The sequence below is a fragment of the Saimiri boliviensis genome (genome assembly GCF_048565385.1).
Source record: "Saimiri boliviensis isolate mSaiBol1 chromosome 19 unlocalized genomic scaffold, mSaiBol1.pri SUPER_19_unloc_3, whole genome shotgun sequence".
Classification (NCBI taxonomy): Eukaryota; Metazoa; Chordata; class Mammalia; order Primates; family Cebidae; genus Saimiri; species Saimiri boliviensis.
Genome location: NW_027412504.1, coordinates 127240 through 152262, shown reverse-complemented (window position 1 = coordinate 152262; position 25023 = coordinate 127240). Strand labels below are relative to the sequence as shown.

The 25023-nt window shown below is 41.5% G+C and overlaps 1 long non-coding RNA gene across 8 annotated transcripts in view; it reads left to right on the top strand.

Moving 5' to 3' along the window:
* Positions 1-910: 910 nt before the first annotated feature.
* Positions 911-25023, top strand: part of LOC141583326 (uncharacterized) — a 42745-nt gene continuing 18632 nt past the window's right edge. For 2 of the 8 annotated variants that reach the window (XR_012515997.1, XR_012515996.1), the window contains exons 1-7: positions 911-1831; positions 3269-3387; positions 4304-4511; positions 4923-5036; positions 10086-10196; positions 15144-15178; positions 16191-18928. This is a non-coding gene — a long non-coding RNA (uncharacterized LOC141583326). Of the gene's footprint in view, positions 1832-3268; positions 3388-4303; positions 4512-4922; positions 5037-10085; positions 10197-15143; positions 15179-16190; positions 19450-23240; positions 23555-25023 lie in introns of those variants that run through there. The other 6 variants (XR_012515994.1, XR_012515992.1, XR_012515995.1 and 3 more) reach the window with 6 other exon arrangements.

Here is a 25023-nt window from a genome sequence, read left to right as displayed (position 1 = left end):
TCTGTCAAGGCAGTAACTCTATACTTAATTGTTCTTAAGTATACCTAATTACCAGGAAAATTTTATGGATCATATCTAATTGTTAAGCCATTAAAGGACTGACGTGATGTAATGTAGACAATAGTATTCTACATAATAGTTTCAGGACTACATCAATGAAATTGTTTCTTTTTCTTCTTCTTCTTCTTTCTTCCCTCTTTCCTCCTCCTCCTCCTCCTCTCCTCCTTCTTCTTCTTCTTCTTCTTCTTCTTCTTCTTCTTCTTTCTCCTTCTCCTCCTCCTCCTCCTCCTCCTCCTCCTTCTTCTTCTTCTTTCTTCTTCTTCTTCCTCTTTTCTTCTTTCTTCCTTCTTCTTTTTTCTCCTGCATATAGTTTGAACATATCTTCTTCTCTTTGCTTTCTTGAGACAAGGTTTCGCTCTGTCGCCCATGCTGGAGTGCAGTGGTGCAGTGGTATGATCATGACTCATTGCCGTTTTGACCTCTCAGGCTCTAGCAGTCCTCCTACCTCAGCCTTCTTAGTAGCTGCTGGCATGCACCACCATGCCAGGCTCAGTTTTTATTTTTTGTATACAGGGTCTTCCTATGGTGCCCAGACTGTTTTCAAACTCCTGGGCTCAAATGATCCTCCCACCTTGGCATCCCAAAGTGTTGATATTACAGGTGTGAGCCATCACTCCTGGCCATTTTAGTTTTAATAATTTTATATTTTTCTAATTTAAAATATTTATTATTTATGAATGTAATATTGTTATGATTATTTTGTAAGTGTTTAATCTCATTTTCAAAATAAGCTTGTGGAAATTAGAGATCTTGTTTCTTATTTACTACTGTATTCTCAGTGCCTGACCTTGCCTGGTATGAAACAGATATTCAATAAATAGTTGTTAAATGAATGAATGAACCACATTCAACAATTCTCTTAAGTATCACAGCTTTCACTGTCTAACAAATAAAATAGCTTGTATAGAATAGAGTCACAGTTAACCTGCCATAAAAGGAAATGTCAATGAAAATAGACCTTTGTATGTGTAGCTGCTAAGATTTTGGGGCTTTTGTTACTGCAACATAAACTAGCAAAGCTCAGTGAGACTGCAGATAGAATATACATATATAAATAGACCAGATAGACCAGTGGATGAGATTCCAAAGATAGTTCAATCATCATTAACTAACCACACCCACACTCTCTTAATTTCCTAACAGAAAGAATGGAATTCCTGTTCACTAAGATCTGCCCCAAATATTACTTATTTTGTGAAAACTTCTCTGGCTACTCAGGAATCTCCCTACTTCAGCCTCCCGAGTAGCTGAGATTGCACGTGTGCACCACCATGCTTGGCTAACTTTTTATTTTCAGAGACAGGGTCTTACTATATTGCCCAGGCTGGTCAGGACTGTTGATTGCATATGACAGAAACCCAGCCAATTCTAGTTCCTCACCGCCTTTCAATCTGCTCCTTTCTCAGTCTTCCCAGTCTCAACAAATGGCAGTTCCATCCTTCAAGTTCCCCAAGCCCCAAATCTTAATGTTAACCTTGCTTTCTCTCTTTTATGTCATAGCTCGTATGAAGGCCAATCATGTTCAGACCCAGGCGGAGGTTCCTGCTGACCCAGGCTCTCACCAGCACATTGTCCTTTACTGTCCTCCTGAGGGTGTCTGGAGCTTCAGTGCTGTGTGCTCTCGGCCTCCATGCTGGGGCACCACTGACTCCTGCTGTCCAGGGCTTCCAGTGGACTCTCCGAGGCACTGATGTAGAATCTTCCCCATTCGGTTCACCAAGAGCAGCCTCATGCAGTGTGGGCTGACATGAAGAGCTGCCAGATCTAACAGGTAAAAATCACGAGGCACTGCCAGCTGGATGGGGTCAGAGAGTCCTCTCTCCATTACGATTCAGATGAGAAGGGAAGATTCCATAGGCCCTAAACATTGCAGCATGACCCGCATGTGCCACCCACGAGCTGCAGTGCGTGGTCAGGTGGAAGTTATTTGACTTCAGGAGAGGACAGTGTTCTCTTCAGGCCTTTTCCTCAGTGGCTGGATCTGCGTCCCTCTCCTCTCTCTTCCCCTCTCATCCCCCAGTCTCCATCCCCATCTCTCTCTCTGTTTCCACCTTGCTGTTCCCTTTCACCTGCTTTCACCTCTTCAACTTTCGTGATTCCCCCCTCCCTGTCCACCACATTTCCCAGGCTAAGGCTCCTGAACTGTCCTGTGTGGGGAGATGTGTCTGGATTTAGGCGGTGCCCTCTAGATGTGTCCAGGATGAGGAAACATGGCTCAGCTGCCAGTATAATGGTTTCAGAGAGTGGCCACTTTTGAAGGCCTTTCACATTTCCCATTCTAGAATTGTGTAGGACTTAAAATTGATGGGCCACAGTAGAATTCTTGGTTCCTCATGACCTTGTGGTGGTCACCTTCTTTCACTGAGCATTCACATGGTGGCTATTAGGTGCCAGGCCCTGCTCTGGGCTAGGGGCACCATAATGAGTAAATGTCAGATCACTACCCCATGGAACCCACCACTGCAGGCATTGAGAGGAGAAAGAAAGGGGCGTGGCCTGTTTGTGTTCTTTTCACATGGTCACCTGCCAGTTCCTGGGGGAGTGGGAGCCAGTGCAAGGAGAGAAGCCCAGTGAGAAAGGCAAAGGGATGATGTCAGACCCAGGAGCTGAGGCTCACATTCCCCTGCAGCTGGGCAGCTTCTGGAGTGGACAAGGAGCAGCAGGGAACATTGTGGTCTGGTGTTCTGGGGTTCACTGTCTCATCTCATTCCTGTGGGTGCCAGAACTTGTCCAAAGGGAAGACTCAGTGTCTCTAACAACAGCAAGGCAGAGACAGAAAGTGTTTCAGAGAAGCAAGAATGATTGTCTGCCATGGAAACAGTATATGGATTTATAGTAGTGTGTCTCTCTAATAACTAGTTAGCGTGTTCCTGTTAATTGAACATATCGCTGGTGTAAGTTTCCTTGGATCTCCTCATCTTCATGTAAGTTTATCTGTTCCCCTATCCCTCCCTTCTTTCCTTCTTTTCCTTCCTTCCTGGGTTTTCTGATCAGGGTCATGTGAGGCTAAAATCCAGAAATGGGCTAGCTATGCTTTTTCTCTAGAGCTCAAGCTTTTATTCCAAGTTCACTGCAGATATTGGAAAATGTTTCTATTCTTGTTTGTGGGGGACTGAGGGCCCTTTTTCTGTGCTGGCTGTCAGCCAGGAGATACTCTGACTTCAGATGCCACCTGCTTTCCTCTTTACCTGTCTTTTCTATCTTTCAGCCAATCACAACTCATGGAGTCCTTCTCAAGCTCCTTCCTTCTCTGACTTCATCTTCTCCAACCAGCCACAGAAAGCTCTGTCATGTATGGAGTGATGTGATTCAGTCCACTTCATGCAGGTAACCTCATCATCTTCAGGTCATGTAACTGTCACATAAAAACATAATCACAGGAGTGGTGTCTCATCACCTTAACAGGCTTCAGAGACAAGGGTATGGGGATGTTTGGGGACCATTTCAGAAATTCCATCTACCACAGTTGGACACTCACATTCCCCCATCTGCAAAATACATTCATCCTCTCCTCTAAAGTTTCCAAATTTCATGTCATTAAAGCATTAGTTCAACATGAAAAATGTCACATAGGCCACATCAGATCCAAAGTTTAAAATCTTATCTAAAACATCCACACCAGGTGTCAATGAGACTTCTGAGGGTGTCCATTAAGTACAGATTATTGACATAATTGCCTTACGTCTGTCGACCTGTGAAACTGAACAAACTGCTTATCTGCTCCTAATGTGGAATGGCGGGACAGGCACAGAATAACAATTACAGGGATTCTAGTTCAAAAAGAAGGAACATGGAAGGGAGAAAAAAGTCACCAATCCAAAATAGTTTGGAAATGGAGCTGGGCAAAATCCAGCAGGAGGTACTTAAGTAGGATCCACAGCCTGAGACTGACCCTCCATCCTGTGGGACTTTGCTTCTGGGATCTTTGCTCTGCATTTCTTGAAACCATTATTGTCTATCTTATTTTCCCCTACTCCTTTGGTTCTTCCCCTTTCTCCTCATGGCAGCATCCTCTGCTTAATCCTTGGTCCATCGCCCCCAGCAGAATTGGTCAGATAGTGCCCGTGTCATGGTCCTGACTGTCTCCACGAGGGGCTGTCCTTGTGAGCCCGTGCTCCTCTGAGATCGTCTTCACTGTCCTAACCTCGCTCAGTCATGATTGCTTTCAGCTGCCCTGGCTGGCTCAGGAGAAAACCTAAGACTGTGGAGACCCAGAGCCATTCTCTGCCCTCTCTATCTCCAGGAGAGGAAGAATATAACAGGGATCTTCATGGAGAAATGACCCACGTGAGGGCCTGGACTCTCCAGCAGTTACAGCAGAGGAAACTCCCTGAGGAAGCATGGAGTAGCTGAACGCCCAGACTGGGAAAGCAGGGTTGCGTTAACCACTGTTTAATCCTCACATGCTCCCTGCCCCAAACTGCTAGCCAGTGAATGACAACGGACTGGGAGTAAGTAATAGGCCTAGAGAACCATGATAAAGAATTGTCCAAGGAAAGACCCTTTTACTCTGTTTGCAAGGTGAAATTGCTGTATTTGATCTAAAGTTTTCTGAAAGGCAGCAGCGAGTTTCTGGAGGATGAGTTACCTGCTTTGCACAGGGAGGGTGAGGCCAAGGCTTTCGTGGTATATCTGCTGCCACTGGGTGATGAGGGAGCCTGGGAGAGTCTTAGTCTTTCTGGACTTGAGTTTTCTCATCAGTAAAGTAGGTGCTAATTGTACCTCTCTGAGGTCCCTTCCTGCTTAGTTTTCTCTGAGTCCTTGAGGGACTGAGATGGTCTTTAACACTGCCTGGACCTCTAACCTGCCTCTGACCTCTCTGGGTCTGACTCCCGACTCTGGCCCCTGTGTTTCTCCTTCAGAGCCTGAGCTGAGTTCACACCTGGGAAGCTGAGAACTGAGGGAACAGATGGAAGAAAGTCAGCAGGTTTTGGAAAAGAGAAGAACCTGTAAAGGACAAGTCAGCGCTAGAACAGGTGAGAAACAAAGCAGGGGAGAATAAGGACAAACTGGGCCAGAAGCCTCAGGGGAATGGGCAATGGGCCTGTGATCATTCAACCAGTCGAGGGGCAGCGCAAGCTGAGCAGCGGGGACTGGGCAAGACACTTAATCCACAGGAGTCTTCTGACCCTGGTGAGGAAGAGCCAAAGGGGGGATCAGAGCTGGTTTATAGTGAGAGGCAGCACCAACTCCAAGAGGGGGAGGATTTGACCCTGAGCCCCACCCCAGACCTAGGAGCCTCGACCTCGGGGCTGCCATAGCAGTGGATGCTGTTCAGGTCAGTGTGGGTTAGAGAAGAACCATGCTTGGAGAAGGGTTGGAGATGTCTATTCTTACATTAAACAGCTCTGCCCTAGGTCAGGTGCCAGAGTAAGTATTTCTTGCCAGTATATGAAGCAGTGATACTTACACTATTCCTCTGCACTTTCAGTTGAGGAAGGTCTCTATATGATATGAGTATTTACTGGGTGTACTTGGGGTTCAAATAGTAGTGTTTCCCCAAGCAACTCAAGCTCATGAGAGAAAGAACACAATGACATGATTTCAAGAAAATATAGTAGTTCTCTGAAAGTGGTGTGTCATGGCAGCCCAGAGGATGGGAGTGTAGGTGAAGACATTGCTCCTAATGACAAGGGGAACCATAAGAGGAATTCTTCAGAGTAGTCCCGTTTTTCCTCCAGTGTCCCACAGAAGATCCTGGGATGTGACTGGTGTAGAGCAGGGGTCTACAGGTGTAGGAAGGGGGCTTGCTGCATCTTGGGAGAAATTATAGCATCCCTGGTAGGACATTTTGGAGAGGATTGTTGGTGATTGGATTGGATATCTATAGTCAGTTTTATCCTATCTTCAGTGAACACTGCTGAGACCTTCCTTAGTGCCAGACCCTAAGCTGGGAATCATGAACACAGAGATGAGTAGATATGATCTCAGCTTTCACAGAACTCTCAGTCTAGTGAATAGCGAGTTATGAGAAATGTAGTGATGGTGGCTTCATTAGAGCAAGTGGCTCATGCTGCATGGAGATGACCTCAGTGGATGACCGGGTCCCCCTTCTGGTTGTTAATCAACAGCTGGCTGACTTGCTCTGGGACAGTGACCCTGGATTTCTGCCAGGTGTCAGCATCTTAGGTACAAGCAATACCTCAGTTTTCTGTTGGGTCAAAACAGTTATCACTGCCAAGGTGATCAGAGGACACTAGTGACATCAGTAGCTACTGATGAGGTCCTGGCCAGCTAGGGAAATAAAGATGTAAGTTTAACAACAATTCTAAATTTGTTCTTAACATCATGAACAGAGAGTATCTGTCTTCTAAGTTAAATACTTTTTAGACTTCAAGATTCACCCACGTCCAAAATAAAATCTATATCAGCCATATTACTGCCCTGAGATGATTTTTCCCTGTCCTTACCAGAAGCCTGCACTATCTGGAGCACTGAGGCTGTCTCAAGCCAACTGATCTGCTCTCTGGATTCCAGGGACACCCGCAGAGCCAGAGGTTGAAGGCACAGGCATTGCTATCTCTGACCGTTCTGACTCCAGGTTGATCCACCCCAATGCCCATTATTAACCACACAGTAACAGGATGCCACCAACATTTTGATTTGAGGCTGTCATGTCAGAATTTTAATAAAATTTAATAGATATTATTTTTTAGAGTACTTTTAGGTTTACAGATAAATTGAGCTGATAGCACAGGGAATTCCCCTATTCTCTCTTGTCCTCTAGAACACAATTTCCTCTATCATTAGTATCTTGCATTAGTGTGATAGATGTTTACAATTGATCAATCAATATTGGTATGTTATTATTAACTAAACTCCATAGTTTACGTTAGGGTTCATTCTTTGAGTTTTATAGTTCTGTGGGTTTTCACAATTACCTAGTGTCATGAATCCTCAGTACAGTATCACACAGAAGAGTTTCACTACTGAAAACCTCCTTGTGTTCAACCAATTCATCCCTCCTCCACGTTTGGCAATCACTGATCATTTCACTATCTCTACCATTTTGACTCTCCTGGAATGTCCTAGTGTTGGAATCATACAGTATGTAGAGTTTTTAGACTCGTTTCTTCCTAGCATTATGTATTTAAAGTTCCTCCATGTCATTTCATGGCCTGATAGCTCATTTCTTTTTATAACGGAATCATATTGTGTTGCACAGATATACCACAGTTTGTTTAGCCATTAACTTAGTAAAGGACATTTTGGTTATTTCCAGTTTTTGACAAGTATGAGAAAACTGTTGTAAATACCTGGATGCAAGTTTTTGAGTGAACATGTTTTCACATTACTGTGGTAAATACCTAAAACTGCTATTTGCAGGATTATGTGGCAAGGCTATTTTTAGCTTTGCAAAAAACAAAAGCAAAAACAAAACAAAACAAAACAAAAACACCTGCCAAACTGTTTTCCAAAGTGACTAGCATTTGGCATTTCCACTAGCAGTGAATGAGAGTTCCCGCTGCTCTGCAACTTTGGCAGCCTTTGGTATTGTCACTTGTTTGGATTTGAGCCATTCTATTAGGTATATATTATAGTGTAGTGGCATCTCTTTGGTTTAATATGCAATTTCCTAGTGACACATGATTTTGAGCATCTTTTTCATATGCTTATTTGCCATCCATATGTCTTTTCAGGTGGAGTATCCAGATCTTCTGCCCATTTTTTTTTTTTTTTTTTTTTTTTTTTTTTTTTTTTTTTTTTTGAGATGGAGTTTCGCCCTTGTTACCCAGGCTGGAGTGCAATGGCGCGATCTCGGCTCACCGCAACCTCCGCCTCCTGGGCTCAGGCAATTCTCCTGCCTCAGCCTCCTGAGTAGCTAGGATTACAGGCACGTGCCACCATGCCCAGCTAATTTTTTGCACTTTTAGTAGAGACGGGGTTTCACCATGTTGACCAGGATGGTCTCGATCTCTCGACCTCGTGATCCACCCGCCTCGGCCTCCCAAAGTGCTGGGATTACAGGCTTGAGCCACCGCGCCCGGCCCTTCTGCCCATTTTTAGATTGGGTTGTTTGCTTTATTATTATTGAGTTTTAAGAGTCCTTTATGTATTTTGGACACCAGACTTTCATCAGAGCTGTATTTTGCCAATATTTTTTCCCAGTTTATCACTTGTTTATTCATTTTCTTAACAATGCCTTTCCCAGAGCAGAAGTTTTTAATTTTAATGAAGTCCAACTGATCAATTTTTTCTTTCCTGGGTTGTGCTTTTGACACTGTATCTGAGAAGTCATCGCTATGCCCAAGGTCACCTAGATGTTCCCTATGTTATCCTCTAGGAGTCTTACAGTTTTGTACCTTGCATTGAAGTGTAAGATCCATTTTGTGAAAGGTGTAAAATCTGTGTCTAGATTTATTTATTTTTTACATGTGGATATCTAGTCATTCTAGCACCATTTGTTGAAAAGACTATCCTTTGCCTGTTAAATTGCCTTTGTGCCTTTCTCAAAGGTTGGTCTATTTCCGAGCTCTGTATTCTTTTCTAGTGACCTATTTGTCTGCTTTTTTTCTTTCTTCACCAATTTCCACACTGTTTGGTTACTGTAGCTTTATAATTAGTGCTGAAGTCGGCAGTGTCAGTTCTGTGGGCATTTTTCTTCTGATCTTTACTATGAGAACCTGGTTGGGCTCCAGGTGACAAAACTTAGAAAAATGTGAGATCCCCACTAAATCTGGGCCCCAAGGAGTTTTGAATGCTCAAGGCAGGCCACCCTCAGCTTCTAGTAATCTGTCAGTACCATTTAAGTGCTGGCTTCAGCAGCTTCTGTTCCTTGTATTTGCCTGTCTGTCTTGTTTTCAGCATGGCAATTTGCCCTGTGACCTCTCTTCTAGGCCCGCTAATAAGATTTGATAATTTTCAGTTTGTTCAGCTTTTTTCTTGTTGTAAGGACAAGCGGTGACCTCCTGGCTCCTTGCAGGTTGGAGTAGAAACCAGAAATTTTATTGAACAAGTTACTTGTAATGAAAGTCAGTAATCACAAATGTAGAATTGAATAATTTCCGTAGATATGTAGAATTTTGTAGCCATCACCTCAGTCCCCTCTTAGAATACAGACTACCTTTCTTCCCTCCCCAGATTCCCCAGAGGCTCTTTGCAGTCATTTTCCAATCCCTGGTCACCATGACAGAGCCTGAACAAAATTAAAATTTGGGAAACAGACAACATTACATTTCAGCTTTTATTAGATTGGGATTTTATGTAATGGACCATTGTCTTAATCTTGTGTCAACTAGAGGAAAGATTTTATTCTTAAGGACTTTCTTTATGGGAACTTAGTAGTTAGTCCCATTTATTGCTCTCCTTGAATTGGTTCGTCTATGCTGGTAGCAGATAGTTGCAATCAAACCTTGTCCAGTGGGCACAAGTGAAAGCGCTAAAAAAAAAATCCTTCTATTAGAAATGTAGATGATGAATTTGCAGATAATGTTATGCAGAGTTACGTTTGTTTGTTTTTGAGCCGGAGTTTCACTCCTCTTGTGCTGGCTGGAGTGCAATGGCATGATCTCAGCTCACTGCAACCTCTGCCTCCTGGGTTCAAGCAATGCTCCTGCCTCAGCCTCCTGAGTACCTGGGATTACAGGCATGCAGCACCATGCCAAGCTAATTTTCTATTTTTAGTGGAGACAGGGTTTCTCCATGTCGGTAAGGCTGGTCTTGAACTCCCAACCTCAGGTGATCTGCCCTCCTCAGCCTCCCAAAGTGTTGGGATTAGAGGCATGAGCCTTCATGCTGGAGTGCTATGTGCAATCTCAGCTAACTGCAACTTCTACCTCTAGGGTGCAAGTGATTCTTGTGCCTCAGCCTTTTGAGTTGGCTGGGATTACAGGCATGCAGCACCACGCCCGGCAAATTTTGTATTTTTAGTAGACAAAGAGTTTCTCCATGTTGGTCAGGCTGCTCTCCAACTACAAACCTCAGGTGATCCACGCACCTTAGCCTCCCAAAATACTGGAATTACATGCATGAGCCACCACACCTGGCTGGGAGTTAAATATTTTACCATCTTTTTTTTCTTTCAGAATTTGGATTGGTAACATGGAAAAGACACTTCTCACCTGCCTGAAATGCCCTTCATTATCTTCTTCTAGTTGCGAGGGCTCTGGAACAGCCCTTACAGTGCTCCCACAAAGGTAAGTATAACATTTTAATGTAGTCCCTTGCTTTTTTTTTTCTTTTTTGTGCCTATAGGGATTAGCATACATGTATGTGAAAATATAAAAAGAGTACAGATAGGCACCTGTAACTAGTTTTCTGTTGCTACCTATTAACGCATTATAACAAGTTAGTGGTTTGAAACCACAGAAATCAGGAAAGATTGGGTTCTCTGATCAGGGTCTTAGGAGGCTGAAATCCAGTTATGGGCTGCCTGTGTTTTTCATCCAGAGATCAGGCTACTCTTCCAAGTTTACTATAGATGTATCGGCAGAATTCCTCTTCTTGTGGGTGGAGGACTGAGATCCCTTTTTCAGTGCTCCTGGCTGTCAGCCAGGAGACACCCTGACTCCAGAGGCCACCTGCATTCTTTCTCACTTTTCCCATCTTCCAACCAACAACAGCCCATGGAATTCTTCTGCAGCTCCTATCCTCTCTCTGACTTTTTCTTTTCCTACCCACTAGAGAAATCTCTGACACTGAGGGAGTGATGTGATTAGATCCGGTGCACTCAGGAAAGCACAGCCTTTGTATTAGTCTGTTCTTGCAGTGTATAATTAATGACCTGGGTGATTTATAAAGAAAGAAGTTTAATCAGATCATGGTTCTGTGGGCTGTGCAGGCTTCTGCTTCTGGGGAGGCCTCAGGAAACTTACAATCATGGTGGAAGTGGAAGCAGGCACGATCTTCACATGGCCAATGGGGGAGAGAGAGAGAGGAGCGGGGGGAAGTGCTACATACTTTTAAGCAACTAGATCTCATGGAAACTCTCATGCAATGGCACTTGGGGGATGGTGCTGAGCCATTAGAAACCTTCCCCATGATCCAATAACCTCCTGCCAGGTCCCACCTCTAACACTCAGGATTATAATTCAACATGAGATTTCGGTGGGGACACAGAGCCAAACCATATCACTCTTTAAAGTCATATGACTGCCATGTAACAATGTAATCACAGGAATGTCCTATCAGCTTAACAGGTTCCAGAGATAAGGGTACAGCATGTTTGGAGACCATTTTAGAAATTCTACCTATCACAGTTTAACTTCTATTCCCCAGACATTCACATCCCTCACAGATGCAAAATACATTCACCCTTTCACCTAAGGTTTCCAAGTTTCGTGTCATGAATGCATTAGTTCAAAGTGAAAAATGTCATGTAGCTCTAATCTGATCAAAAGTTTAAAATCTCATTTAAATCATCTACACCAAGTGTGAATGAGGCTTCTGAGGGTGTCCATTAAGTACGGATTCTTTTTTGTTTTTGTTTTTGAAAGTGAGTCTTGGTCTGTGACCTATGCTGGAGTGCAGGGGTGTGATCTTGGCTTACTGCAACTTCTGCCTCCTGGGTTCAAGCGATTCTCCTGCCTCAGCCTCTTGAGTAGCTGAGATTACAGGCATGCACCACTGGATTCAGCTAATTGTTTTGTATTTTTAGTAGAGAAGGGGTTTTGCCCTGTTAACCAGGCTAGTCTGAAACTCCTGACCTCAGGGGATCCATCCCCCTAGGCCTCTCAAAATGCTAGGATTACAGGCATGAGCCACGGTGCCTGGCCCAAATACAGATCCTTGATATAATTTCTTTACCTCTGTTGACTTGTGAAACTGAACAAACAGCTTATCTGTCCTCAATGTGCACTGGTGGGACAGTCACAGAGTAACGACGCTAGTGATTCTTGTTCAAAAAGAGGGAAAGTGGAGGGAACAAAGTCACTGATCCAAAACCATTTTGAAATGGGGCTGAGCAAAGTCCAGCAGGAATTTCTTGATTGGGCTCCTCAGCCTGGAACTAACGCTCTGTGACAGGGGGCTTTGTCTCTGGGCTCTGCATATTTTTCTATCATTATTGAAAACATTTTATTTTTCTTCTTCCCCCACTCTTTTGGTTCTTCCCCTTTCTCCTCATGGCGGCATCCTCCACTTAATCCTTGTTGCATCATCCCAGCAGAATTGGTCAGATATTGCTGGTGTCATGGTCCTGACCATCTCCACGAGGGGCTGTCCTTGTGAGCCCATGCTCCTCTTCACTGTCCTGACCTCTCGCAGTCATGATTCCTTTCAGCTGCCCTGGCTGGCTCAGGAGAAAACCTAAGACTATGGAGTCCCAGAACCAATCTCTGCCCTCTCTATCTCCAGGAGAGGAAGAAAATAACAGGGATCTTCATGGAGAAATGACTCAGATGAGGGCCTGGACTCTCCAGCAGTTAGAGCAGAAGAAAGTTTCTGAAGAAGAATGGAGGAGCTGAGAGCCCAGGCCGGGAAAGCAGGGTTGTGTGAAACGCTATTCAATCCTACGTGCTCCCTGCCCCAATCTAGCAGCTAGTGAATGACAGCTGACCGAGTATAAACACCAGGACTATAGAACTGTGATAAAGGGTTTGTCCAAAGAAAGGGGCTTTTACTCTTTTTGTTATCACAGTGGACATTGCTGTTTTTCATCTAAAGTTTTCTGAACGGCAGCAGTGAGCTTCTGGAGGGTGAGTTACCTGCTCTGCACAGGGAGGCTTAGGCCAAGGCTTGTGTGGGATCTGCTGCCACCAAGTGGTGAGGGAGGGAGCCTGGGAGAGTCTCAGTCTTTCTGGGCTTCAGGTCCCTCATCGGCAAGGTAGGGGCTTTTTGTACCTCTCCGAGGTCACTTCCTGCTCTGTTTTCTCTGCATCTCTGAGGAATTGAGATGGTTTTCAATACTGCCTGGGACCTTCAGCTGAGACCTGACTCTGTGTGTCTCCTGCAGAAGGCTGAGCTGAGTCTACACACTGGAATCCCAGAGATCAGGGAACAGGCGGAATAAAGAAACTCAGCAGGTTTAGGGGATGAGAATAATCCCCAAAGGACAAGCCATTGGTAGATGAAAACCAAAGAATGGGAGAATAAGGGAAAACTGGGACAGAAGCCTGAAGGGAAATGGGCACTGCCTGTGATCATTTAAATTCTCAAGGAGCAGCATGAGCTGAGCAGTGGGGACTGGGAAACTTACTCCACGGGAATCTCCTGCCTCTGGCCAGAGAGGCATAGGGTAGATCAGAGCTGGTTTATAGTGAGGGGCAGCTTCAACTCCAGGAGCGGGAGGATGTGACCGTGAGCCCCCACCCCAGACCCAGGAGCCTCGACCTCGGGGCTGCCGTAGCAGTGGATGCTCTTCAGGTCAGTGTGGGTTAGAGGGAATAACCATGCTTGGAGAAAGGTTGGAGTTGTTCATTCTTAATCAAACAGCTCTGTCCTGGGTCAGGTGCCAGAGTAAGTGTCCCTTGCTTGTATATGAAACAGTGATACTTATACTATTCTTCTGCATCTTCAGTTGAGGGAAGTTTCCCATAAATATTTATTATTTACTTTTCTTTATATTGGCTAAGCACTTGTGATTCAGGTATTTAACGTCTCTAAAGAAACACAAGCCAGTGAGTGGAAGAACACACACAGATCATTTCAACAAGATACGGTAGTTCTACCCAACTGAGGTGTTGTGGCAGCCTGGAAGATGGGAGGGTATGTCAGAGGACATTGCTCCTAATGACAGGGGGAGGTGTAAGAGAACATTTTCAGATTGGCTGGGTGCAGTGGCTCACGCCTATAATCTGAGCACTTTGTGAGGCTGAGGTGGGTGGATCACAAGATCAAGAGATTGAGACTATCCTGGTCAACATGAAATGGTGGACCATTTCTACTGAAAATACAAAAAAATTAGCTGGGTATTGTGGTGTGTGCCTGTAGTCCCAGCTACTCGGGAGGCTGAGGCAGGAGAATTGCTTGAACCCAGGAGGCAGAGGTTGCAGTGAGCTGAGATCATGCCATTGCACTCCAGCCTGGGTAACTAGAGCGACACTCCACCTCCAAAAACAAAAAAAATTCAGAACAGGCTTGTCTTCCTTCAAGCTCCCACAGGAGAGGATCCTGGGGCCGCGATGGTGTAGGGCAGGTGCCTCTTTAGGGAAGGGGATTTGCAGCATTCTGAGAGAAAGAGCATCCTTACAAGACATAGGGAACAGAAATGTAGGTGAAAGAGTCGGAGGTTTCTGATCAATTTTATTCAGTCATGGATGAACACTGCTGAGAGGCCTCTCTGTGCTGGGCCCTTAGCTAAGAACCATGATCACAGAGGTGAGTAAAATAGGATCCCAGCTTTCACACAATTCTCAGTCTAGTGACTGGTGATTGATGAGAAGTGTAGTGATGGTGGGTTCATCGGAACCAGTGGCTGATGCCGCATGGGATGACCTCAGTGGATGGCCTGGGCCAGTGACCCTGGACTTCAGCCATATTTCAGCATCTCGAGGTGCAGTACACCAATACCTCTGCTGCATGTTGAGTCAAAGCAGTTAACACAGCCAAGGTACTCAGCCAAGGTATCACACTGGTGATATCAGTAGCTATTGACTGTTTCCAGCTGGGGAAACAAAGAAGTAAATTTAGTAAGTCTTCTAAATTTGTCCTTGCCATAATGATAAATAACTGTATCTTGATAATGAATTATATACTGGCAAATTAATTATAATTTGCCATAATGAGAAATAACTTTATGCTGAGTACTGCCGACACACAAGCCCTTGAGGACACATGCCTGAGGATTCTGATGAAGATAATGATGTCCAGATATGTACACATTTGGACCTACAGTTCAGCTTTGAAACAGTGGAAGACCCAGTTTCAAATTCAAGGTTGCTTTGAGTAGAATCTCACTTTACCTCTCTTTGCATGGCAATGGGGCCAATCTTCCCTAAGCTGTACCTTACAAGAAAAGTAATACTGGTAAGATTTCAGAGTTCAGCAGACAGAGGTAAGTATTTTAGTGCCAATGATTGAGATCTACTCTAACAGTGTCCAATATTATTAAATTCTTATCTTCAGATAATTTAAAATAAAATATTTAACACTAAACTTTAGCCTCGATGACAAAAGAATTTAATCAAATTTTTATTGTTCCACAGCATCCTGTATATATCCCATATTTATTTAAAACTCTGTAAGTATGCCACTGGTCAGAAAAATGTTTTTTCACATATGTATTTATATTATTGAATACTGTTTTGTAGTTCATGAGAGGTATTTGGGGAATAATAAAGAGCCACACACTGTTAATCTACTTAGCTCAATTAAATACATTGCTCCACAGAGGAACATATGTCTAAATCAATCACATTCATAGTCAAACCATTTTATATATTTGTTACCTACTATTTTAAGTAGTATTAAAAGTGTCACTAACTAGATATATCTTATGTCTTTTGTAATTATGAGCTGCTTAAGAACATGAACACATACTTATTTGCACATTTTATATTGCCTCTCATACTGCTTGTTGTTTATAAAAAATCTGCTGCAATTAAAAAGTTAATAAAAACAATAAAATAAAAATGGTTTAAATTCAAAAGACAATCATAAGTTCTATCTGACATAATAAAAAGGAGGCCAGGTGCAGTGGCTCATGCCTATAATCCCAGCACTTTGGGTGGCTGAGGCGGGTGGATCACGAGGTCAAGAGATCAAGATCATCCTGGTCAACATGGTAAAAACCCATCTCTACTAAAAATACAAAAATTAGCTGGGCATGGTGGCACAGCCTGTAGTCCCAGCTACTCGGGAGGCTGAGTCAGGAGAATTACTTAAACCCAGGAGGCAGAGGTTTCAGTGAGCCGAGATCATGCCATTGCACTCCAGCCTGGGTAACAAGAGTGAAACTCTGTCTCAAAAAAACAAAATAATAATAATAATAATAATAATAATAAATTATCTAAACAGTATATGTAACAAAAGCATTTTTGTTGTTATTGTTGTTGTTGTTGTTTTGCTACATAAGTAAGAAAACTTCCCAAGACACACAAAGTGGATTTGAACAAATTGAAAATAAATGCTATACCCTTGGATAGGAAGACTGCAAAAAATAATGTTGCTCTTGTTCAAGTCAACTGACAAATGTATAATTTATTCACTATGCTCCCTGGAAAATAATTAATACATCCCAACCATTGCCACAGGACTTGCAGTGCTTCACTGAGGGAGAAGACTTCCACGCCTACTGAGCTGAACCTGGCCACCTTTGGCAACCGGCTTTGGCCAAAAAAAGTAAGAAAAATTGATTTGTACCATTTTGCAGAGAAACTTGAAGAGTTTCATTGTGGTTTGGCCATGCTTTTCTCCAACATCTGCTTCAAAACCGAGATGGAAACTTTATCCCACATTGTGGTTTCAGAATGAATGTCAAAGCTAATATAGATGTTAAGATGAGATTAGTAGATCATCTGTTACTACAGAAGAAAGCGCTGATAGTTGGGAAATTGTTGCATGGAGATTCATTGTAATCTCTACTTCATATGTGCATTTGGAAAATTTTAAAAGAACATGTTTGCAAAACGCTAAAAATGAACCAGTATGACATGTTGTCATTAGAAAGATATCAATGATTTAATCTAAAATATTATTCTAACCCTAAAAAGTCCTTCATTTAAATTGAGAAAAACATTTGATTATCAAATCAAACTTGAACCTATTTTTGTATGATGTATATGTCTGTGAAAATTAATAATTTAAGAGAAAATATTACATATGCATATTTTAAACACTAAATATAGCTCAGGCCACGCAAAGAGAATGTCTCATTTATTCTTTAAAATTCTGTCTGTTATATATGGTTTTCTCTAGTCTCTAAAACCTCAGATGTCTATATAGAGTAGGGTTTGATTTAAAAAAAAGTTATGTCCATCAATTTTTATTTGGCTACAAAAGCTTACTATATTTAGGAACAATCCAGAATTGTAAGTTGGTTTATTGAATATATTTTTCACTTTCTTCCCTCTACTTTTAATGTGGTGCATTATCCTGTAAATTACATTCAGATTATCATCTCCTTAAGTTTATAAAATGTTTTTCAAAATAAAAGTAAAAAAAATAACAATTGTAAAGTTTCTTTTTAAGATACAAACTTCATGAAACATTATGTTTTTTGATAAGCATGATATCAGCAACATATTTGGTTGATAATGAAAGGCAAAGCTTTACAGAAACAGGAATATCTGAGTCAAAATTTTCCATAATTTGTTTTTATGTATTATATTTCACAAAATGCATGTAACTGGATTAGTTCTGCAATAGATTAAATTTGTTTTCTCACAAAATAGAACTTAAACAAAAGCAGGTGCTGTTTTCTGATGGAACACTATGAACCTATTTCCATAATGAGTTTTACAGACACATAAATCTTCAATTCACATTCTGCATTTTATAAAAGTTGCCTGCTACTAAAACCTTCAAGAAAACTACAAATTTTAAATTGGTTGTTAATTTGAGGGTCTTTGAACATTTAGACATAAAAAGATAACTTTAAATTCCATAGCATTTACAGACAAGAAGAGCATGCTATTTTTAAAAATTATTTAAACACTTTTCAAAGAAAATTGTTTCACTAATTTTTTAAATATTTATTTTAATATTTATCATCAGATAATACCTCAACACCTTACCATGAAATTTAATTATATGAGTTAAATAAAATACAATTTGACATTTAATGCTCACATTGAACTTATATCTGTTCCCATAGAGAACTATACACCTTGTATATTATATTGCAAAAACATTAACAATGGAAACATATTCATGTTGCTTAAAATAGTCTTGTATACACTAACCTGAATTTTTATTAATACATCAAATGAAATAAAATAGTCTCAAGTACAATTTAATATATATCTTTAGTTTTACATTTTATGTATCACAGAATGGTGCAGTAAAGTATGAAAAATATATTGAGCTGCTATCTAGGAGACTATAATAATTAAATAGTCCTGTGTCCTAAATAATCAAACTACTCTGAAAGCATATTTGTTTTTTATTAGTGTCACATTTCTGTGTAATATTTAAATTTCCTTGAAAGCCAAAGTAAATAATTTAAAGCATATCCTAATTACAAACATAAAATTGAACAATGTCAAGGTATAATTTAAAAATTTAGAACAGATTTTAAATAACAGTTGTAGATATTAACAGAAATATGGAATCAGTTACCTTTAATACTGGACTTTTAATTTTACATATTTTTTCTCGAGTTCAAAGTAGAAAATATGATGGAAGGGTCACAGGATCCTTAGGGTGTCACTTTTCCAGCTCAGAACCAGCCACCTTTCCATCTGTGGCCGGTAGCATCTTTGCTTGAGCTCTTTTCAGGTCACGGGGCTGGTTCCATCCACTAGGCCCAGCAGGCTGTGCTTGGCTCATGCTAGCAGCTCAGATTCTGTGCCTGCCAAGAGTGAGCAAGGCATAGAGCAGTGAGGTGTGTGTAAGCCAGTGTGGGTTCTGGCCACTGCTCACAGCCAGGTGTGCCAGCTGTGGCAGAGTGGGCAGCTCTAGGCCCTGGCACAGGTGCTGGCACCCAGTGAGGCTGTGGCTGGACCAGGTGTATTAAAATTATCTTCCACTGTGGGTGCCAGGCAGCTTGGAGACACCAGAAACTGCAGAGCCTCAAAGAGTGTTAGCCCTGGCTTGGAGAGCACCTAGATCTAGGCTTCCAAAAGGGCCACTGCTCTTCTCTCTTCTCTCCTTTTAGTGATGAGTAGGGGCCATGTTTCATCCCCGTTTGTGTTATAGCTCTTTCAGTCCCATCATTTGGCAGGTCCTGAGTTTTTGTTCAACGTCCAAGTAGAATGAGTGGAAAACTGGAAGGTGAGCATGACAGAGAGAAGCTTCACTGAGCAACAAAACAGCTCACCAGAGATCCAAAGTGAGTAGCTCTTTCTTGCAGCTGGTAGTGCCGATGTCTGTGTGAGTCTGGCTGAGTCTGGGGTTTTTATATGCTCAGAAGGGAGGAATTGAGTGCTGATTGATCAATAGGTGGCCGTGGATGAGCCAAAAAAAGCACCATAAGTTCTCACTCCAAACCACAGACTCCACCTGGAACTGGTAACCCATCCCTGGCTTGAAGGTTGAGTTTCAACAGGGACCCACCCTTTGTGCCCAAGAACCTGTCTGCCTGCCACCATCTGCATTCAGTACAACTCAACCACTCTGTTTTCACAGAGGAGAACTTGCAACCCTGTGCCAAGCTGCCATTAGCCCCTTCCAGTCTCCCTCCTGTGCTCCTTGGCACCCCAAATCTGGAAGACACCAAGGCAGTGGTGGGGGATATTGTCAGTGCTGTCTTTAGTATGTGCACAACTGGCTGGGTTGCAACAGCACTCGGGCTTGACCACAGCTTTCCTCCAAAATTATTGCAGGTGCCAAGGGAAAGGCAGAGTCCAGGAAGTAAGAACAGAGACATCTGAGCCACTTGGGGGAGAGGCGCTTCCTGGTCCCCAAGAGTGCAGGGATCCTGAGTCTGGAGCTGCAGCTGGATAGCTGCAGCTGTGTCCCTGAGCCTAGCTCTTCTGCCTCACCAACTCAGCAGGGGGCAGGCTTCCCACCTGTTCCTGGCTCCCGCTGGCTCCATGGAGTGTGCAGCCCTGGCTGTGCCTCCCCCACTGCAGCTGGCACCCCCACAGAGGCTGCTCCAGATAGGCCACCACTGCCATCAGAGGCAATTCTTTTAAAAACTACATTTTATTTAATGAATGATATTAAACACAAATAGCTAATTTTAGAAATATTGTGTTTTCCATGTTATAGTTACCCAGTGACTATGGAAATTAAATATGTATTACAAACTGAAAGTGAGAAAATCAAGACATAACATTTTGTTTGTTTAGCCCATTGAAAATAAAAGTCAGAATATGCTTCAGTAAGGCTACCTGTGAATTAAAAAAACATAATTATTACAACAATCTATTACGGTTATTCCTTAAGTGATTCCTAGAAGTGACAATAATTCATGCTCTTAAGCTAATGATTTCATTTTTTTCTCACAGATTAAATATAAGCATATATATTTATAGCCAATTTAAAATATTTTTGACATGTGAAGTAGAGCATGGCATCAATGATGATACCAATAAGAAATTAAAATATAGCATATTATATTAAAAGTTGCTGTTTATAAACATGTTGTATTATTGGTATGTCATTTGCACATTTTTTCTCAACAAGTCTTGCTATGACCATGAAGACAGAAAGCACTGTAGCTATAGCAAACAGAAAGATATTTAATAAAGGAATTTAGAAACAGCTCTTATAAAACAGCTGTTTTATAGAAAATCTGAGGAAGAAAAAGCCAAGGAAATCTGCCAGTGACTTCTAGAAGATCAAAATTTTTTAGTTAACATGGGAAGTAGTCATTGATTTTCTCAGACTTCTGCAGCACTAGTGGGAGTATTTTGATAGACAATGTCCACAGTCACTAGCAAAACCTTATGTCTGTCATATGCATGTCCTGTCCCATGTGATTCTTTGCTGCACCCACGTGAACAGGAGTGATACTTGCTTCTGTTATCCCCTCCAATGCTTTTGTTAATGCCTTGTATTTGTGGAATACAATCTAAAATTCTGCTGGCAGGAATTATGAAGAAATAGATGTTCTGGGCTTCTAGTCTCTACGACACTGGGAAAAGAGTACACAGAAAATTTATTATTGAGTGGCTAAAAGACAAAATGAAACAAACTCAAAATAGTTTTTAAGGTTTATACCTTTTAAAACAATTACATGGGACCTTAAAGATACTCTACCTAAGCAATACAATCTCCATTGCAGGGTATTAATCAACACACTTAACTATGTAGTCTCTTCAAGGAAGCTCAACCATATCTGTAAAAGAAAGAATTGCAGTCCATATATATAATTATTAGAGAACCTTTGTTTTTGTTCTTGAGAAAAATCTGAGAATTCTCTCTTCTGTGTTATTCTTGTCTCTTGTTTATAATTGTCTCTATTTTTATATGCATAGTGAGAGTTAGAGCTACAAATAAGTATATATACCTAAGATCTTTATGGATTTGTGCATTGTAGACATTTTGTGCAAATCAAATGATACAATATGTGGTTCTTTGTGTCTTGTTTCTGGCATTTCACATAATTTATCCAAGGCATTCATATTGTAAACAATGTGTTTTACTCACCTATTTAAACTAAGTTGGGGTAGAAGAATAAAGTGCTGAATATCTCAGTTACTGAACTCATTAGAGCTCTTAGTTTTCTCTTGAAGTCTGATCTAGATGGGTAGATCCAAGTATCTGGCTGATTATGTCTCTAAATCCTAATCATTCATTACTTTTCAGAAAACCTCAAACAAAAGCATTTTGGGAAATTCCTCCCACCATCTGTAGACCAGACAGTTATTATTACACACTCTAAGAATATTATGCTAGCTCCTCATAATATCCAACAAATTCTCATTCAATTTGTAGATATTACTATGAAACTGTACATTCTAAAATGGTAAGGCCAGAATTGGTCTTATTTGCCACTATATTCTCACTTTCTAATGCAATTCTTAGAACATAATACATACTACATGTGCAGCTAACAAATATATGAACAAATAAAAGACCTAATATAAAGAAATATTGCATTGAAGTTTCCAAGAACATAATGAATGAAAATTCTAAGTGACGAATGCCAACAAAATCAAGAAATAGATTGAATGCCAGATTCACAGTCTAAGAAAATATCATTATGTTTAGGTTTTAAATAATTACAACAAAATTTTATTTCATAGTGCTGATTTTGAAACTTTTCCTGGATCTTCAATTTATTAAAAAAAGATAAAGTGATAGGGAAGGAGAAAATAAAACTTAAAATGAGGAGGCTACCATCACTTAAACTATCATATGTTCTATGGTTTGGCTCCTTTCTGTGAAATCCCATGTTGAAACTGATCTCCAGTTTATCAGTGTGGAGAGGTAGGGCCTACTCCGAGATGTTTGGGTCATGGGAATGCCTTCATGTTTTTGGGCTGAGATGGGGTTGTGAAGTTTAGCTTCAGCAGGAATGATTATGTTTCTGAGAGAGCAAGTTGTTTTTAAAAAAATCTGTCTTCCTGGTTTCTCTCTCTTGCTTTCTCTCTCACCACATAATGTCTCTGAACCTGCCTGCTTCTTCTCCACTTCCTGGAATAAATGAACTCTACCAGAGTCCCTCACCAGGTCCATCTGCCCAATCTTAGACTTTCAGTAGCCAGGATTGTGGGCATTGACTTCTTTCTATTACAAAATACCTAACCTCAGGAATTCTGTTATAGAAACACAAAGTGTAATAAACCAATGTATATAGTAAATTACAAAGTAAAAGGCAGTATAAATTACTTATGGAATGGATAGTACAAAATCTATTTACATTTGAAAGAATAATCTAGTAGATAGAGAATGCAGATTTTTATAGTAAAATGAGATACCCATGTCTCAGAAAGAGAGAGAGAGAGAGAGAGAGAGAGAGAGAGTTAAAAAGTAGTAAAATAATTTTCAGCATAGTTTGCAGAATAAAGGTGGACTGAAATATGAACACGTCTTCAAAAAAAAAGAAAGCAAATAAAATTTTGGAGCATAATCATAAAATAAATGTGGACTGAAATGTGAAGACATTATAAAATCTATAATATTCTCAACCCCAGGAAATCAGGGTTCATTTCTCACAGATAATCAGTCATGTGAAGTCCTTCATTGAACCTGTTAAGCTAAGAGCCAGATCTCCCTAATCTATGGAAGTTTATTTAAAGCTTATTTGACAGGCATCACTGAACAAAAGGAAAGTTGAGTCCTGAGTGGGTGCACACCTGGGTGATTGGGAAAAATGTTGAAGCCAGAACATATGGGTTCAGTCCTTTATACTTCATATTCCCAGTGTCCTCACACAACCTCATTAAGTCTCCCATTTTTCTGTGGCTCCACTATAAACTGGCTGGGGTGTCTGCCTCACATACTCTGAGGGTGACTGAGAACCACCATGGCTCTCCAAACTAAGACTAGGAGACACAGCAAGGCTTAGGAGCCTAGGGGAGCAGCCTGTGGTGTCATTTGAGATGTTCTGGGAGCTGAAAAGTAGCATTGTGTCACAACTCTACAAATTGAGGACAACATACAGGAAGGTGATTCACAGGCTAAAGCCCAAGTCCTAGATTGTGAATCCCTTAGCCGAGACCTTCAGCATTTTCTGCTTTCTTTTGAGGCAGGTTGGAGAGCTCCAGTGATCCTTGAGATCTGTGACTGCTGCATGTCACGATCATGGCATCTTAGAACCCTGAGTGTGAGAACCAATGAAACCTCCGTCCCAGGTGATATGCAAATGTGTCCTTTCTCTAATCAATCTTCTAATGCAAATGTTAGAAGTTTTAAAGAACTTTGTTAAATTTTTTAATTTTTTTAAATTGTACTTTAGGTTCTAGGAGCCATGTGCAGATCATGCAGGGTTGTTGCATAGGTGCATACTATATGTGGCATTTCTCCCCATGTTATCCCTCCCCACACTCCCTACCCCCTGCTGTCCCTCCCCTCGCCTCCCCCAACTGCCCCCAGTGTGTGATGCTCCTCTCCCTGAGTTACATGTTTGCATGTTCAACACCCGCCTGTGAGTGAGAACATGTGGTGTTTCATTTTCTGTTCTTGTGTCAATTTGCTAAGAATGATGGTTTCTAGATTCATCCAAGTCCCTACAAAGGACATGAACTCATTGTTTTTCATGGCAGTGTGGTATTCCATGGTGCATATGTGCCACATTTTCTTTTTCCAGTCTATCATTGATGAGCATTTGGGTTGGTTCCAGGTCTTTGCTATTGTACACAGGGCAGCAATGAATACACATGTGCATGTGTCTTTATAGTAGAACGATTTATAGTTCTTTGGGTTTTAAAATGCTTTTTCTGGCACTTTCACTTACTGCTATCTTAAACCTGGGTTCTCTCTCAATGATTTGCTCTTTTTTTCCTTGCCTCCTCATAAGTTTCTGTTATTTCTCTTATTCCCATTTATTTGCTTTTTTTTTTGGCTGAACTACCTTTACAGTTTCTCTGTCTTATAGCTGTTTGTTTAAGTAAATTTTAACCATTTTGCAAGGTACTGATCCAATTATTTTATATAGGTGCAGGATATGTGTGTGTGTGTGTGTGTGTGTGTGTGTGTGAGTGTACAAACAATTACTGTGTATATAGCAACACTATATTATGTGAATATACACATAACACACCCATGGAGTCCACATCCACACACATTGCTTTGAGAAAGGCACTTTGTTCTGGGAATGAGGCTTATAAGCAGTGGGTGTGGGAATCAAATTGAGGCAGTTTAACTTCAAGACATTGCTCTAAACCATGACACCATATTACTCTCAGCTGTCTTTTTCACTTTGGATACTGATATACAACAGACACTTCATGCTAATTCCGGGAAATGATCATTTTGAAATGTGCAGGAAATGTTGCCTGTTCCCTTCTTTATCTGGATCCCTTCTTCACTATGACTTTGCTTTTTCTCACCTAGGATTACTTTTCTGACACATGCATGGGTACATCCCATTAAAGTAAGAGAGTTTTACTTTGTGTAAGGCACTGACAGAATCTCTCTTTCTCCATATACACCTGAACGTGACTGTCCTCTTTCTCCGTTCCAATTGTTTAACCCCAAATACCTTTTACCTTTTCAGATGTCACAAGGATGTGACTGAGTAGTTTCAAGGGCATCCACTTTTGCTTCCTCCTCCTACCTTTGAATCCTGCATCTGCATTGCTGGATCTCAGGCCAAAGAGGAAACCCTTGTTTCCCATTCCAGGATATTTTGGTGACCAACTTTTCTTATGTTGTGAATTTGAAGGACAAGGGCAGATAATGAGAAATGGATAGACAGGGACCTGTGTTCTGAGACCTGGGCCAGAGGACTGATGGAGGTGGAGAAGAATCTCAGTGATTCTGGCAGGCATCATGGATCACGAAGGGCCAGAGGAGTGGAACATATGGGCACAG